This window comes from Eumetopias jubatus, unplaced genomic scaffold, assembly GCF_037043125.1.
Source record: "Eumetopias jubatus isolate StellerSeaLion01/CBP00866 unplaced genomic scaffold, mEumJub1_p1.0 scaffold_16, whole genome shotgun sequence".
Classification (NCBI taxonomy): domain Eukaryota; kingdom Metazoa; phylum Chordata; class Mammalia; order Carnivora; family Otariidae; genus Eumetopias; species Eumetopias jubatus.
This window is the reverse complement of record NW_028274822.1, coordinates 20,707,085-20,723,017: the sequence shown is the minus strand read 5'-3', so window position 1 is coordinate 20,723,017 and position 15,933 is coordinate 20,707,085. Positions and strand designations below refer to the sequence as shown.

At 38.0% G+C, this 15,933-nt stretch overlaps 1 pseudogene; it reads left to right on the top strand.

Moving 5' to 3' along the window:
• The first annotated feature begins 312 nt into the window (after positions 1–312).
• On the top strand, positions 313–15,121 carry LOC148162256 (uncharacterized; annotated as a pseudogene).
• The last annotated feature ends 812 nt before the right edge of the window (positions 15,122–15,933 follow it).

Genomic DNA, 15,933 nt, shown 5'->3' with positions numbered 1-15,933 from the left:
TGTAATGTATTGTGATTAACATAACAATAAAAATTTTTTAAAAAATTAAATTTAAATTTAAATTATAATCCGTGGAGTAGAACAACAAACAGTAACACCATATAGGCTCCCTGTGTTTTCCCTAAGTCGGTATCTCACCACAGGTCACCACAATCTGACTTCTGTCACCATAGATTCAACTTGCCTATTTTTAAACTTCATGTAAATGGAACCATACAGTACGTACTATTTTGTGTCTGACTTCTTTAACTCCTCAGTAGATCTGTGAGTTGGGTAGGGTGTTACAGTTGTTTCTGGGCCCTGATAGACTAAATGTCTGACCATGGAACACCAAGTAGCTGTATGACCAGGGCTGTCTGTTACGAACTGATTCACCAAGTCATGAAGTTGGGCATGTGTGGTGGTACACACCTTCAAGAAGAGGTACTGCAGAGGTCCCAGCCTTCAGTAAAAGTATATAAAGCATTTGTGCCTATGACTCAGAAGATACCACAGAGCTCTGGGCAATTGTGGAAAACTGAGATGTGGAATCTAACCTCTGGAAGGCTCGATTAGAGAATCCAGTGTTTTGGGATAAACCATGTCCTATTCTGCAAATAACTATTCTCTATTTGGGACAATTGCAGAGCCTTCTCTTGAAAGCATGTACTGCTTCACTGGCCCAAGTTCAATGACTTAGTGGATCAGATAAACCCATTATATCTAACAGCCTAATGCGTTCTAATGGGTTGATAAAGTGAGTCAGGAAACACATGAAGAAGTCATGTATGTTGCCTCCAAAATAAAACAGGCCCACCAAGCAATATGCCATTGTTAGTGGACATGAAAGATAAAGTAACTTTCCTTTCACTTCAGAATGTTATCTTACATGCATTTCCCTAGCCTGCAGAGGGCTCTGCCCACAGAGCTTTCCAGGGAGGGCTCTTTTTACTACATGATGGAGGGCTTTTCCTCTGGGTCCTCCGGAGGGAAGCAGTCACAGGATGGGTGAGAAACTCACATGACAAATCCAGTGCAATATATCTAGTCCCAAGCCTTTGTGTTTTTAATTTATTTTTTATATTCTATCAAAGGAGTCATGTCATTTCAGCTCCATTAAACAATGCACTACTGTCTTGGTTTTATGCAACCAAATGTGCAAACCATTAGTTCTACTCCAAGCTCTTCAAGCTAAGACATCAAATCTAGAACCTTGAATAGGTATACTTGTGTCATTACATTTGGCTCAATCCCATGTTAAGATCCTTTCTTTCTGGACTAGCACCCTCAGAATATACTCCCATGCATGTTTCCTGTCCTTCTGTCAATATCGTTTAGCTGTGTAATCCCACTTTCTGGGAATTGGTCACTGGAAAATAGTTTGAAATATAGACTATAATTCCTTTCCGTATTACTCATAATTGAGGACATAAAACAACCTAATAGATTATCTCAACTACTTCACACATGACATCACACCTGACATTGACATTAAATGTGTTGTTTTTTAAAATACTTTAAATTACTGGGGCAAATGCATATGCTAAAATGTTAAATGTGAAAGAAGATACTGTGTGTGTGTGTGTGTGTGTGTGTGTATGTAGTGTGATCGCAATTCAAAAAAATGTATGGCTAAAAAACAGAGGCTTTCTAATTCCTGTAGCACGAGAACAGCCACTTAGTTCTGAATCTCCCTACATTTATTTCTGAAGTTCATACAAAGTGGGAAAAAAAGAGTAAACAAAACAAAAATTCCCTTAATAAACATCTATTGTGTAACTCAAAAACAAAGAAGACCTATAAACTCCAACATACATATAAGCAGGGTGAAAAAAAGTTACATCAGCAGAATATTTGTTGTAGTACACAAACGCAAAATTAGAAGTTTGACAACACGAAGTGTTAGCACTTGTGAAAAAATGAGAATGCTGTTATGGGAGTGGGTATTCATACAACCTTGGAAACAATTTTGGGAATATGTGGTAAAGTTGAAAAAACACACACCTGATGATCCAGGAATTTCATTCTATATTATATATCTAGAAAAAAAATTATAGAAAAATTTTATAAATGTTTCCAAGAAGACATATACTAGAATATTCATAGCATCATTGTTTATAATAATGGAACCAAACTCAATTTCTATCTACAGGGGAACAGATTAATAATCGTGTTGTCTTCAATCAATGAAATACTATAAAACAGTGAAAATGAATAGAGTGTCAGTGTGGTTGCATTTTATAAATGTACTCTGGGCCAAGAAAACCCCCATATTGTGAAAAAAAATCCATATTGTGGAAAAACACAGTATGATAGGTTTCATATACATTTTAAAACATGCAAACAATATTACATATTTTTTGGAATATGTTAAAACATAAAAAAATATATGGGAAATATAAACATCAAATTGAGGAGAGTGGTTACCTCTGGTAGGAAGAGAGGGAACACGGGGATTAAGACAGAGATGGCTCAATTAAACATAAAACATTTTTACCTCTGTGCTATCATGAGAAATTATTTGTTCTAAGAGCTGCCTCAGTCCCATAGAGCCCCCATCTTTAACACCCACTCTGCTCCCCAAGCGAGGTTGATGACATAAGCAAAGCCCCACCTTGGAACTCTGGGTTCTGCACTGTCCACTATACCCTGAGTAGGACTATGATGTCCCACCACTCAGCTCTTGGATCTTATTCTAATCCCAGGTTTAGGGTTGACCCCAAACCTCCATAGGCCCCATTTCTGTTAACTGAGTTATGATTCTGAACCTTACAAGTCCCAATTTCTCTCTTTGCCAAACCACGTAGACCCGAGATTTTCTTAAATTATGATTCTGAGTTCCCACTCTAATCACTGGTCTATTTGCTGCCATTGCTTAATGAGGCCTGGAGCCCTAGCCTATTGTTTTGTGTCCATGCTTGCAGACTGCACCTTTTGCCAAACCTCAACTCCTAGATCCAGGGCCCTGCTGGACATATGTCTGCACAGCTGATAGCAGCCCCCACTTTGAATCTCTTAGATGCCTGAGTCCTGCCATTAGTCTGATGTTTGGATAGAAGGTGCAGGGTCATGGACAATGAGCTGTGTCTCCACCCTGAGAATTACCATGTGTTTGCTGTTACTAGGAAGCTGATTTCCAGCACTCTCTGTCCTTGTGGGCAGGTCTAATTCCAGATGGTAGCACCACCCTGGCCTTGCTTACAGTAAACATCCATACTTCCCTACTTCCCTAATTATCTTGCCATATATCACCAGAGCCTCTAAAGGTTCAATAGTTGTATGATCTTTCCAATGAACTTAGCCTCGAATTTTCTTTCACATTTTCTCCCCAACCTTCTTTTGGCACAGTGTGGTATACATTACACAATTGACAAATGGCTATAGACAATAAAAGAATGGGAAGTCTGAGGTCCAAACACTCTAATCTAATCTTTTTTTTTTTTTTTAAGAGAGTGGTGTGAGCAGGGGGGAGGGACAGAGGGAGAGGGAGAGAGAGAATCTTGAGCGGGCTCTTCACTCAGTGCAAAGCCCCGTGTGAGGGCTTGATCTCAAGACCCTGAGATCATGACCTGAGCCCAAATCCAGAGTCTGACGCTTAACTGACTGAGCCACCCAGCCGCCCCTATACACTCTAATCTTAACTTGGGTTTATAAAAGTTCACTTAAAGCATATGTGTCTCATCAGGAAAGTGAGAATACTAATACTTAATTCTTGTAGGTGTTAGAAGGATTGGCTATGAGCAGTGTGGTATACCCACTGGAATAGGCATAAATATCCCTGTAACATTAATAATATTATGTTAATCAAATCTTATGTCAGAGGCTGTCCAAGGTACCATTGTTTGCTGCAATCCAGCAATAGTTGAAATTTTTTATTCTTTTATTCTTCTTCTTATCTACATTTTAAAAAAGCCAGTTATGAGTCAATCTACCAACTGAAGACTTTATAAATTATTATTTCAGAACAATAAGAATAAGGAAGGATATATTAGTTATCTTTAAAAAATGGTAAAATTTCTACAAACCACATATATAGTCCCTCATGTGAAGTGCTTGGGTGAGAGGTGTTTTATAATTCAGATTTTTAAAAATCTTATAAAGGCAATATGAAACATTATACAACACCCCCATCAGGACTGTGGTAGTAAACCTACAACAGATATTAATATTTTTGTAATTAAACATATGCCAAATTTATTAATGGGCTAGAAATAGCCTTGTTAGTTTTGATTAATTTTTGCTGCCAAATAAATTTGTGCCAAATATACAAAATAATTTGTTTTCATAGCCTTTTGGATTTTGGAATTGTGCATCAAGGATTGCAGACCCATATTTTGAAGAAAAAATGGTTTAATTTTGGGTGTCCCCAATTATAGCAGGACCAGAGTTTAAGTCTGTTGAAGGAACAAGGAAAATTTTGGCTTGGTAAAAAAGAGAACTTCTGAACCGTGAGAGTCACCACAAAATGGAATACCAGACTCTGCAAAAGTCATAAATTCCCAGTCCCTGTGGTCAAAGAGAGATGCATTATGCAGTTTCTGTTTATTCTGTAGAAGCCGATGTATTTACCATTATGGAACCAGTTTCTCAACATACAAAACACATATATCTTGAAATAAATAAAAAAGAACATTCTCTTTGTTTAAACAAAACTATTACAATTTAAACAAATTTGAAAGTTAAAATCAAGAGCCAAACATTCAATAAACAAAGTGTAGAGGGTAAATAAGGGTCTTCTCTGAATCAATGCTGTCTGGATCCCCAGGTTTGAGACATGTGTTAGGTGCTCAATAAACAGTTGGGAATAAGTTAATGAAAGACCATGTTTGTCAGCAGAAACATATTTAAAATTTGTAAGTACACTTCAAATGTATAATTAAGAAATTCAGGGACATTCATCAAAACATGGTTTTCTCCTGAAGTTTCTATTTTAAGTAAGGCTAATTATTCTAATTCCATTGTTTTACTGAAATACTTTTAACTACTTTTGATTCAGTGAAGGAACACCTGCTATGGAGATTGAGTCAGCTTTGATGAATACAATAAAGAACACCCTGATAGTGTATGATCACCATATATAAAACACAGTTGCTGAAAGTTTCAGTTTTCATTTTTAACTTTAAATTATTGCTTCTAATTGCTTTGATAATAAATGTGATAGGGCACTTTGGAAATATATTTTTGTTCCTTTTTTTTCACAATGATCTTTCATACTTTTGAATTAATTGGGTTGCATATCTGTATTTACTTAGGATTGAAATTCTGTGCCTGATTTGCTTGGTTTTAATGCCAATAACAGAATGAAAAACAAAATGTAATAATCCCTTTCCCTAAAATATCCATGATCAGAGGGATGCCGCTGTCATATTCGCTCTTGTATTATTAACTGACCAAAGAAGTAATAATCAAAGCATAGTGAAATATCAGGCAAGAAAGATTGAGTAACATGATTTAAAAAAAATAGTTTTGTACCCATCACCAGGCTCACCCATCCTCCCACCCCCTTCCCCTCTAGAACCCTCAGTTTGTTTCTCAGAGTCCATAGTAACATAATAAAATAAAAAATAAAAATAAATTTAAAAAAAGAAGTAAGGCTGGAGGGGCGCCTGGGCGGCTAAGTTGGTTAAGCATCTGCCTTCAGCTCAGGTCACGGTCCCAGGGTCCTGGGATCGAGTTCCGCATCGGGCTCCCTGCTCAGCAGGGAGCCTGCGGTTCCCCCTGCTTGTGTGCTCTTGCATGCTCTCTCTCTGTCAAATAAATAAATAAAATCTTTTTAAAAAAAGAAAAAAATAGTTTTGACTTAGACTTTCAGATAACAATGCAACTCACCTCTCTATTAGATGAATGAGAAATAGAACTCTCCCCCTGAAGATTTGCCAGCTATCACACAATTCCCTCAGCTACTGTCGGTCAGTGAGACTTGCAGGTTTCTTTTTGGCTATAAATCCTGTGAACGAAGACTTTTTATAGGAGATTTTGACAGAACAAGAGATACCCATGCTCTCTGCTCTTTATAACAGTCTAGGTGTGTTCTGTTTTTTCTGTTGATCTTTGGATGGAGGCATTCATGAGAATTGTTAATCATCCATGCTGAAGAATTGTTCTTCACAAAATAAAGAAAATTCTCATTTTTACATGGTAAATTTAGCCATGGGACACTGGGTTGTTTAATTTTGTTGCTGTTTTTAATAAATTTAATATTTTCTATGCTTTTCTTCCAAACTTTGGGACTGAGCCTTGCTGCAACTACTAGATCAATTAGAGATTGTGAGCATGAGATCAAGTGATAGAGCAAACTTTCACTCTCTATATGCCATTGCTCTAATGTGTGGATGCTGTCCAAAATGATGGAGTTTTACTTATACCCTGCCTATGTTGCTCTAGTACCAAATTAAAATAAATGCCTCCTAAGAATATAAGTATAGTGGTATTTTGAAGCAAATACAGTCAAATTTATACCCCGTTTAGTATTTTTATCATTCTGATTTTCACATAAATCAGTTTATTAGAAGGTCATGTTTAACATTATTAACATCTTCGACCCACATATGGTCCATGGCCATACTTGGCATCACTGGTTTTGTTTCAACAGGAGTAAGAGTAGTCATTATATTTTTACTCCTCTTTAGAACAAATCCCTTCCCAGCTTTTCAATTCTTTGGCTGTTTCTCTATGTTCTTTATGTCCTAAGGTTTGAGGCTATGTTCTTTCAGATCCAGTAAAGCTACTTAAGCTATAGGTGTTGAATACGATTATAAGAGAGATGTCAAAGAATCAAAAAATCCAGAATCCAAAAGTGTCAGATACAAAGAACAGAGTGGTATGGTCTGTTTTGTTTGCTACTAAACTTTTTTTTTTTTTTAAGATTTTGTTTTTATTTATTTGACAGAGAGACACAGCGAGAGCAGGAACACAAGCAGGGGGAGTGGGAGAGGGAGAAGCAGGCTTCCCGCTGAGTAGGGAGCCTGATGCGGGGCTCGATCCCAGGACTCTGGGACCATGACCTGAACCAAAGGCAGACACTTAACGACTGAGCCACCCAGGTACCCCTAGAATCAATGAATCTCTTTACTATTTTGTGGTCAATGTCATAATTTTACATTATTCTCCAAAAGGAAGAGTAACCATGTATTAAATTTTTCTGCTTCAACTTTTCATGTTATATTCTTCTGTATTATACTTTAGAAATTGTTTTGTATATTTGCTAATTTAAAGCATTAGCAATGTTTCCATTACCACATGATATACAAATAAATCCATTTAACTTTCTATATTCACCATCAGGTAAACATAAAGCTCCAATGATATCTTTGGTTTGTTTTGAGGTAATATTTTTAGAATTTGATTCTTCACTTTTATATACTAAACCTATTGGAACTTAGATTTCCAAATATGCTGAAAATCCAGATATTAATCTTGGATATTGTCATTAGGCCTAAGAAAGAAATCCTCTAAAAATCCCTACTTTGTATAAAAATGTGGTCATTTTATCTATTTTTCAATGTTTTACACCAAGAATCAAGCCTTCACTGTATAGTTATAAGTGCTTTTTATATCTTAAAAAATAATCTTTGATATGAGAATGAAGGATGGAATGTGCTAAAAAATAAAATAGTAAGTTAAAATTCACTGCCTGAAGAATAAATGAAATATTTTCCCTTTGCAATTTGGAGCTGTTGCAATTATCTTGTATTAATTGCCTACAAGATAACCCAAAGAAGAAAGTCTTTGCTCTGTAAGTGTTAGGTGAATAAAAGAATCCCCTGGAGAATTTTTGGTGTACCAAAAGAAAAGGGGCTTGTCCTTTGAGTCATCATACAAAGGACTCTCCTGAAGCTATTCTCCTTGTCACTCTGAGTTTGACACTCTATGATTGGATCTTCAGGATGCCTGAATACTCAAATGGAAAAAAAAAAAGAATCCCGTTAGCCAGGTATTCATTATCTTCATAGCTTCTCTAGATAAAAACAAACTTGAAGATGTTTACAAATATTATTTTGAATTGTTTTTATAGCATATATCTAGATAAGTGGCTGAATATTTCACTTTATTATGGATCCTTAAGGCACAGTTATAAAAGTATTTTTCTCTTAAGACCAAATTCAATAATGAAGTTTAAGAATTATTTGAAGATTATAAACAAAAACAAAATAAATTTTGGTGTTTGATTGTTCTGTTGGATATATGAGATCTTAAGTTAATCCTTAGAAAGTCAGGAGGAAAAAAAGAACTCTTCTTGGTAACTATAGCTAATTCACTTCAGTTGCCTGTGACCATTTAACTAAGGCTGATTATCTGATTAAACATTTGCAGCTCTTCGACTGTTCCAATTTTGTGTAGAGACTCCACTTGTACTAAAAGCCAGGGCAACAGAGCAGTAAAAATTATTGCTTGGGCTGCAATAGTACTCCAAAGCTGAGCCTAGATCATAGGTTCTCCACCCTAAGTGTAGACACCACCCATCATTTTTCTTCTTTGAAAGGACTAATTCCATCAGGACCAGAAAATTCTGGAAAACTGGCCTGGTGAGGGAATTTTACTTTGTATACAAAGTGCTTTAAAATATTTCAGTTCAGGGGCGCCTGGGTGGCTCAGTCGGTTAAGCGTCTGCCTTCGGCTCAGGTCATGATCCCAGGGTCCTGGGATCGAGCCCCACATCGGGCTCCCTGCTAGGCCGGAAGCCTGCTTCTCCCTCTCCCACTCCCCCTGCTTGTGTTCCCTCTTTCACTCTGTCCTTCTCTGTCAAATAAATAAATCTTTAAAAAAAAATATTTCAGTTCATCAGCCACAGGCAAACTGGATAATAACTAAGGCCTCAGCCCTTGGCAAAATAAGCAAGGTTGTTATTAAAGGTAAGGCCAACATTGCTCAGATTTATCTAGTGAATAACATGGAGTTTGTTTAGTTTTATTCAATAAAACATATGGCATGTTTTATTTCTTTGATATAACAGAAAAATCTAACTTTGCACACTTTTACTGCCAAGAGTATGCCATCTTATCTACATTTAATAACAATCATACTTATTTTTTGTGTTGTTCATGATTGTTCTCAATGGACCAATAAGCACATACAATTCTAATCTGACAGTTTTATGGAACTCATGAGTTGATGGGCCAGCAGTTTTTATAGCTATTTAGTAATGGGTTATTAAATCAACATAACCCAAGACACCTAGTTTGGCAACAGTAGGAATAAAAACACGGCTGCTACCACTACCACTGCGACCACCGGCCGCCAACACTCACAGAGTGCACACAGACGCTGCTCTAACCCTCTTCCAGGTACTTGCTCATTAACCCTCACAGCAAATCTACAGTGGGTGGTGTTAGTTTTTGCTTTTGGAAGATGAGCAAGGAGTGGCAGAGATGCCCTTGACTCACAACTAGAAACAAACATTATCATTCTATGAGACAAAGATCCCCAGACAATCCTACGTGGTTTATGAGCTGTAACAAAACCCTTGGCCCGGTTCCACGATTCCTGAGCTTCTTCCTCTCCCATTTTTGTTTTATCTTGTTCGCTCCCCTTTTAAAACACCTCTTCCCCCCCAATCTTTCCCACTGAGCTCAACACATTTTTGATCCTTATCACCCCCTTTCTCAACAATATTTTGCAATTGTTATGCCTCCCTGTTATAATAGCATTTGAGCTTCCTAAGAGTAGAGACATTTTTGTTGTTGTTGAGAACTGCTTTTACATGGCTGTGGGTCCAAGAGGAAGCCAGCAGAAACATATCACAAACTCACAAATGATTTGTCTTCTGTCTCTTTGTCATGGGCATGCAAGTTCCGTTGCATAGATGGAAGGAGTCTGTTTGTATGAGAATTTTTCATTAGCATAGTGTAGATTAGTGCCGGAGTCCAGCTCCAGCGGGGGAAGGGTCCTTGAAGGAAAGGACAGCGTTGGCGAGTGAGGAGACACGGACACAGGATCAGGTTGTAAGCATGTCCCTCTGACAGCCTCGGAGCGACTTTATTTATAGCTTACAATGTGTGCACCCTAACTTATCAAAGTACTTATTCCATTTCTATATGTTTTCGTCTCTTGTCCTTGCTCCATAGACACCACGGAGGATCACTCCTCTTAATCCTTCCCCAGAGGCTGTCAGATGATGCCCGCACCCCTTTTCCCTTAATCTTATACCATTTGTTCATGTCCTCATTATCAACTCCAGTATAAGGAATGGGAGGAGTAGGGGTAAGGAAGTTAATCCTATTTCAGGGCTTGCCTCGAGGGGCATACCAGAGGTGGCCTCCTATTTGTATGCAACATAGGGAGGTCCCTGTACTGTGGGAACAGGGAATGAGATTTTCCTTTCCTAGAATCCTGATGTTTCAGAGGTGCCTGAGGAATCTCATCAATAGGAATTTTTACTGGGCCTGGATCCAACAGCTCCCTTACAGATTGGAGGACATTGGGTATTTTTACTTCTTGGCCTATCGTCAGCCTTTTTGGAATCAGTTTCATTATGATTGCTTGCATAGGCATAACTAAATTTATAAATCATTTTATCATGAAACCCCAGAATTGATTATAAAGATTGCCACAAATAAAATGAAAGGAAGTAGCAGGAGCCACCTGTGGAGTCTCCTGATTTTTCAGGATTGTCCCTCATACTTGGACTTTGTCAAACAGCATGAGTAGCTTGGCTCGCGCCAGATTAGTATACACTATATTAATATCCATAATAATAAACCATTGTTTAGTATAACAACATACTATATACAGTGGAGTGGAAAGTACACTGGCCTTAATACTGGAAGGTTTGAGCTCCAGTGCTTGCTATCATGTCATTATGGGATGATGATGATGATACTAATAACTTCACCTCTTTTTGCTTTAATATTTTCATTTCCAAAATGACCTAAACAGGTTGTACCTGATAAACTGCAAGAATTTTTTGGCTCTAAAATTCTATTCCTTATAGGAATAGAGACTTCCTAATATATGTTCCACCTACAGCAGCTTGCAACATGAGGGTATTTAATACATGCAAGTAACATGACAGAGAAGATGGGATGATATACATTCCTGATCTGGAACACTGGTAACTTTTTTATAGTGCAATATCTAATAATCTGTCTAGATCTTTTTTGGTCTTCAGAATATAATAAGAAAACATTCCTTTTAAAAGTTTTTTTATGCTTTATCCCTTTTAAAATTGATACTCTTGATTGTTTGATAGAAGAATTTAATTTTAGAAATTCAACACCATGGCTTCCTATTCACTTATGCTTTATTTCTATAGCCAGTCACGTGTTCAGATGTCCAAGAGGCTCACAGCTCTGCATGCTGGCATCAACCTTCAAATGACACAACTGGTCATTTGTCTCTTCCAACTTAACTGGAGTCTATGTGAGCCCAGGAGTCCTTGCACACTCAAGATACCCACACACAGAATTATCCAGTACACAGGTAATGTTTGATATAGCAGTGTTTACCCAGGTTGGAATGTGTTCTATACAGGGACATATTTGTTCTATTCTTTCTCAGGAAATATATTTAATCATTTAATTCACCCATATTCATGTTAAGCATCTGCTGTATTCTCAGTATCATTCTAAGTCACTGTGAGGCAATTCATAAGAAGGAGAATATTTGATAATCTCTGTCTTCGAGGAGATGATGTTCTAGTTGGGGACTTAAATATTATACAGATAGAAAATATATATGAAAAAAAGGAATAAATGTAAAGTATAAATGTAGGTGGGGAGAGGCAGAGGAGCAAATATGCTGGCAATGTAGGATTTAATACACAAAGTAGATTGTGATGGGAGACTGTGTCATATTCAAAGTTGCAAAAGTCCTACTCAATTGGTGATCACCTTATTTTCTTCTACTGTTTTAGCCTCTGGACCTGTATGTTGCACATTTTATAGGTTTCTTCGATCTGACTTCTGACACATATGACCTTGACATAGAAACCTGGCTCTGTTCTCCAGATTTCTTCTACTAGCTTTGGAGACTAGATCCAGCTCTCTTTGGTTCCTGACCTTATCCATTGGCTGAATTCACTTTACCTCAAGGCTGTATCTCTCATCTTCAGCCCTATTATAGAAATTTGACCTTGACTGTAAATTACTTATTCCACTTGGAAGTTTGATTGGGTTTCCCTGTCTCTGCAATTCCTACCCTCCATTGCTTAATCTTGCTGTAGAGGATCTGTAGAGAGTCTGAACCTTGTTTCTTGATTCTGGGTAAAAATATAAACTGTTTATACTGTTGCTGAGACAATGTGAAAGAATGAATGAGCTCAACAGGGTGGAGTTAGAAAATGTTCCTTCTTGTTTGCAGAGACAAACTAATTTTTGTAATCATAGAATTGAGAAGTCTTAAATAACATCTAGTCTGCTAGTTCTTTTTTTTATTTTATTATTTTTTTAAAGATTTTATTTATTTATTTGAGAGGGAGAGAATGAGAGATAGAGAGCACGAGAGGGAAGAGGGTCAGAGGGAGAAGCAGACTCCCTGCTGAGCAGGGAGCCTGATATGGGACTCGATCCCGGGACTCCAGGATCATGACCCGAGCTGAAGGCAGTCACTTAACCAACTGAGCCACCCAGGCGCCCTAGTCTGCTAGTTCTTAACCCCAGCTGCATTTTAGAATTTTCTGGGAACTACCAATGGCTGAGCCCCACTCACTTGGTTACTCAATGTCTATGGCTGCTTTAAGACTATAATGGCAGGTTAGAGTAATTGTGACCAAAACTGTATGGCTCACAAAGCTAAAACGATGTACTATCTGGCCCTTGACAGAAAAAGTTTGCTGACCCTAAACCTAGAGTAAGAGAGACAAAGGCCTGGGAATGTGAACAATAAAGGCTGAGCATGGATACTGAGCCTCTAAAAAAAACTGGGAAGATTCTGGTGGGTGGGGGGTGGTTAGGAGGAAACCAATGAGAATGGCATATCACAGAAGCCAAGGGAGGAGACTATTCAAAAGAGAGGAGGGATGGTCTTCAGAGACAAATGTTACTGAGGTTTTACATATGGTGAGAGCTAAAGTATGTCAGTTAGATTTGAGTGAATGAATGTCACTGGTGACTTTATTAAGAGGGATTTTGGTGGCATGGAAGAGGCAGAAGCCAGACAGGATTGGGTTGAAAGGTATGGAAGGGAGATGTTGTGTTAGGCGAGTCTCAAGAAATTTCATTTTCCATTTAATAGGAAAGTGGTGAAGTATTTAGTCCCAGAGGAAGAATGAAAAAAAAAGTTGCTGAGAAGAGCAGGGTTTGGGGGTAGGGGGGAGGATTGGGGGGGATGGGATCCAAGGACAGATTGGTGGATCTGCTTTAGGCAGGAGGTTGGGATAGTTCCTCTGTGTCAGTCAGGGAAGGAAGAGAGGTGGGGCCCAGGCATGCTTAGGTTTGCAGATTTGGTACCTAGTGGGGCTTTGAGAGACTTTGCATTTGATGGTTTGAAATTTCCCAATGAAATGGAAAGGAGGTGACGTCATTTGATGGGAATGAGGTGGGTCAATTTGTGTGTGAGGGTTGGTGGGTGGAGGTTGCAGGTTTGAAGAGAGAAGATTGAGAAAGATTTATAAAATGAGAGAGTATCTTAGAGAAATATAATAGGATGATGGAGCAGTACAGAAAATCTATTCAAGAATGGTAATCATACATTTATATTGACTCTGATTTGCCCAGGTACTTAACTTGCCCGGACACTGTGGCTTCTCAAAGGCAAGTCCAGAGAAAGCAGCCATTTATTTGCCAGCTGGAGGAATGATGAGGGATGTGCAAGAGATTTTAGGGAATTAGTGTTATTGAAATAATGGACCATGGAACAAAAGGTGGATAAGGAGGTATTGTGAGTGAAACAGGGTCTGCTGGACCAACATTTCTTAATTATCATTAAAGATTGTATTTATTTTAGAGAGAAAAAGAGAGAGAATGCATGAGAGAAGAAGGAGGGGCAGAGAGAGAGAGAGAGAGAGGGAGAAAATCCTCAAGCAGACTCCCTGCTGAATGTGGAGCCCAATGTGGGGCTTGATCCCAGGACTTTGAGATCATAACCTGAGCTGAAACAAAGAGTCAGACGTTTAACCAGCTGAGCCACCCAGGTGCCCCTGGGCTGATGATTTAAATAAGACTAAAGAAAGGTTGCTATAGGAAGAATTGAATAAATAAGCTGGAAGGAGGTGGTGAGAGCATAGGATTCTTGAGGGAGTGATTTTGGAAGTGGAACAGTTTGGGGTAATGACAACATCCAGTGAAGGATTAGGTGTACAATGGAGAATTTACCACTGAAGTGCTGTTCTGCTTATGCGGAAAGACAATGATCTCCCCCCACCCCCATCACTGGAAACTGGAATAAAAGAAGATAAGATATTGGTAGATTTTGATTTCTTCTAATGTTAGAGAAAGGGTGCAATTACTTTCACCTGGATAAAAACTTGGACTTCAAGCTTAAATTTCTTCGGCAATATATAGGGATTCTAATCATGTTAATGCACTAAGGTATAAATAACACAAAAGAGATGAAAAATCACAAGGATTTTTGTTTTTCATTACTGATATTGATACTGAAATTGACACTGAAATACTGGTCTCTATGGAAAGTCTTTTTGGCTTATCTCTTAGCCTCTGTGATAACAACAGCAATTGGAGTACTCATAATATGCCTGGTGAACAATAGAGGAAATGACAATTCTCCCATTACTAGCCTGCTACCCTCCAACAATGACATTCCTGGAATGACATCTACTACTTCTAAACCTTCAGTGGCCACCACTTCAATTGAACCCACAACTATAACCACTTCCACAGAATCTACAACCACTGCAACGTCCACTGAACCTACAACCCCAGAAGCCCCCACCATCACTACAACAGGACCTACAACCTTGACAGCCACCACCATCACTACAACAGGACCTGCAACAACATCTGCCACCATCACTTCAACAGGACTGACAGCCACCACCGTCACTACAACAGGACCTATAAACCACAGCCAAAAACATCCTTTAAAGGAAACCCACAAATACAACAGCCACCACCATCACTTCAAGTGAACATACAATCACAAAGCTACAACCACCACTTCAAGTGAAACCACAGCTGACCCCACTTTAACAGAATCTACAACTGTTGCAACTTCAATTACAACAAATGCCATTATAACTGAATCTTAGTGGACAACCAAAACAGTTACCACATCTACCATCTCTTTGACTGAACCCACAACTCAATTTACTTCAGCTGAATCTACAACTACCACCACTTCCACTTCACCTACAACTACTGTAACTGCCACTTAGTTTAGAGTAACAGTGGTCATCACTCTCCTTCAACTATCTGTAATCTCCACCTATTCATCTAAATCAAAAATGCTACCATTCGTATTTGAATAGAGTTACCATTAGTTGTCAAAATGTTGTCTTCTGTGACAAGTTATGCTTTAGTTATGATCACTACAACTTAGCCTACAACCATCCTCCTCCATTGGCTCTTCCCCCAAACCACAGCTGCTTCTTCTCCAGTACCTGCTGAGTCTGTATCTACCGCCATCACTACATTATACTCGAAGCAGCTACCATGGGGCCCCTTGAAGAATGATAACTTAGACAATGAGCAATGGAATAATTATCTGAATTTTCACTAAATCAGTACTTAGGAGTTCCAAAAGTCTTAATACTGATTTTATTTTTAAAGAGTTGAACATTTATGCCATACAGATCTGCTTTTATTTCTATATTTCAAAATAATATAATTTCATATAGACAAGGTAACCCAATTTATTCAGGAAATCTTTTAAGAAAATTTATATAAAACCTTAGAGTAAAATTAGTCATTTAGATTTTAATACGTATTGGTTCCTATTCAAAACATTGCATTTTTCTGTACACAAATTACATGCATAATAAAAAAATTATATATGTGGAGATTTAAACAAACATGTAGAGGAAATTTTAGAATTTAGAATTTTTTTCTTTATGGTGAAGTT